This window comes from Nyctereutes procyonoides, unplaced genomic scaffold, assembly GCF_905146905.1.
Source record: "Nyctereutes procyonoides isolate TBG_1078 unplaced genomic scaffold, NYPRO_anot_genome, whole genome shotgun sequence".
In the NCBI taxonomy this organism is placed as follows: Eukaryota; Metazoa; Chordata; class Mammalia; order Carnivora; family Canidae; genus Nyctereutes; species Nyctereutes procyonoides.
Window position 1 is genome coordinate 37,297,472 of NW_026575024.1, and position 2,858 is coordinate 37,300,329.

General features: G+C 41.9%; 1 pseudogene; it reads left to right on the forward strand.

The window, feature by feature from the left end:
* The first annotated feature begins 380 nt into the window (after positions 1–380).
* Positions 381–1,648, forward strand: LOC129522485 (60S ribosomal protein L18a-like; annotated as a pseudogene).
* Positions 1,649–2,858: the final 1,210 nt, after the last annotated feature.

Sequence of the window (2,858 nt, forward strand, 5' to 3'; positions counted from 1 at the left end):
ATTACTGTCTATTTTTTAATCCTATGAAAAATGCAAATGGGCCTATAACCCCAGCTATTTACACTTCAACAGGATAAGTGCAATGATCCTGCACATTTCCTTGTCTGGAAAACAGGGGTACTAATAAGGTTGATTTCCAACAAGGTTGGTACGAGAGTTAAATAAGTAAACTGGAAATTGGCTGTCATATAGAAGATCAATAAATAACACTTGCTGTTATTTTTTAAGAAAACATAGTAATTCTCACTTTATGAATCTTTAATGAGGCTTAAACGAACTAATATGGAAGAAGCTTTGCAGAGGAGCAACTCTGAGACTTCTGATTTCTACTTTCCCTCTTTTCCCCTCTATGCTCAGTGGGGAAAAAAAAAGCCACTTAAATGAGTCGATGGGCTTTCTGGCGCGCACGCTCTGAAGGCCTCGGCAGGCCACGAGAGTACCAGGTGGAGGGGCGCGGGCTGCCCACCCCTAAGCGCTTCACTTCACTCCGCCCCTGGATCGGACGCGAATCTTGGCACCTAATCATGTTGTCGCCAAGTCCCGCCTCTGGTACTTTGTGTCTCAACTGGAGAAGATGCAGAAGTCTTCTGGAGAAACTGTCTACTGTGCACAGGTGTCCGAGAAACCCCCCTTGCGGGTGACGGACGTGGGCATCTGGCTGCGCTGTGATTCGCGCAGTGGCACCCGCGGTGTAGCGGGAGTCCCGGGACCTGCCCCCCGCAGGCGCCGTCGCCCGGTGCTCCCGGGCCCCGGGGCCCGACACCGCGCCCGGGCCCACTCGATCCAGATCGTGACGCGGGAGGAGACTGCAGCCAGCAAGAGCCGCCCGCGGGGCAGCCGCCAGCCCCTCCACGGCCGCGGGATCGAGCCCCACGGCCCCACCGGGTCTTGCGTCCTCAGCACCAGCCACGCTTCACCACCAAGAGGCCCAACACCTCCTCTCAGGGGGTGCCCAGGTCTGCTCAAGTAAACTCCTCGGGTAAAAACAAAAAATAAAAATAAAAAATAAAAAATAAAATAAAATAAAATAAAATAAACGAGTTGATGGAAACATTCATTGTGGATAATGTCTACTATTTGTGGAAGCACAGTGAACTAGGTTATTTCCTTTAGCCAGTGCTAGTAATAATGTCTAGCGGAAAAGAATCTCACTCAAAAATAGAAGATAATGGATTCAGCTAAAGGGGTTGTGAAATCCCACTGATCTCAGCCCTGCCAACTTTTCCCCCACCATGGAGGCCAGGACTCCACAGTTTTCTTCCTTACTTTTAACCTCGATGCCTGTTAAACCATCACCATTCCTGCAAGAAATGCTTCTCAGTAAGTATTCATATTTCCTCTAATGTGTGAGAGTGGAAACAATTTAGAAGCAGATTTTTAGATTTATGTTTAAGGATGTGTATGAAGGACAGAGGAGAGAAAAAAGGAATGTGGACTCACAGAGGGAAATGAGAGGAAAAGCCACAACCCCCAATGGGGTACATACTGAAGAAAAAGACAATGTTGCTTATTCCATAACCTTGCCCAGATTTGATTCTTAGGCTCAGTGTTAAGGAATCTCTACTACGTATTGCGATATGTGTGCCGCATCCTGAAGAGAGAAGTACGCATTCTCTTACGTATGTCCTTGCTGCTACTTCAGCCTTAGTAATTTGTGATCCAAAAATGGACTTCCCTAGCTTTTCCATTCTTTCCTCATCTGGTTAAATCCTTTTGAATATATCTTTGTGGAATTTACTTGAGGGAAAATGGGACAGAAATGCACATTTGGTTCAGAAGTTCTAAAATGGAAGGTGAAATTACTTACAGTTTTAGCTAGTGATTGCATAAAATAGCTTCCCAGAATGGACACGGAAAAGAGAAAAAAGAAAGGAGAAAAAAGAAAACAAAACCTCTTTCATTTGAACAATTATCTCCAAAGACAACAAAACAACAAGGCATTTTGAGTGAAGTTTTTTTTTAGGACATGCCCACACATTCTACCTATATCTATATCTATATCTATATCTATATCTATATCTATATCTATATCTATATCTATATGGTATTCTGGGATTGGGGAGGATGGGATTGTTGAAAGTTCAGGTAAAGAAGCCATAATTCAAAGTAAGCAGCAATAAGATAGAAAATCTTTCTTATTATAGTTTCAGATAAATGCATGAGTTGCTCTGTTCTTTTTTCAGGTTTAAATATAAGATATTGAATTTCATGTTTATATGCAATGCACAGCATAGAACACATACATTTCTCCAGGCATAACCACACATGTGACAAGACTCTCAAGACCCAGCAGGGAGCTCCTATAAGGAATGTTGACCGAGTGAGATTTCACATTTCAGCCATCAATTCAGTTTCTCCATGTTCCTGAAATCTCATTGTTACACTCAGGATTTGTCTTCTCCTAGGGATCACTTTCAAAGCATGTCATTTTCTATGACAAGACAGAGTAAAATGATGATGAGTTTGGATTTCTTTCCCCAGACTCTCAACTTTTCTTTCTTCTAGTTTAGCATCTCACTCCTTGATTATATCAGATTCCATATTAGAAATACCTGCTTGATATTGAGATATATCAAAGGTGCTGACTGACAAGGCATTAGGTACTGCTTAAACTCCGTCTTTAATCACTACCACATTTAAAACATTTAATAGTGTCATTAGGAAAAAATCAGAAAGCACTTGAAAATGTCAAATAATGATAAATCCAGATTTTAGTGAGCCTGTCAGGTATTATTACCCCACTCCTGATACCAGTACTAGAAGGATGAGGCAATTTTTCAATATATTCAGAAATAAAATTTCAGACTAAAATATGAACTTGATGTCCTATTTTGGTCTGTTCTTTCTCACTTTTTTTG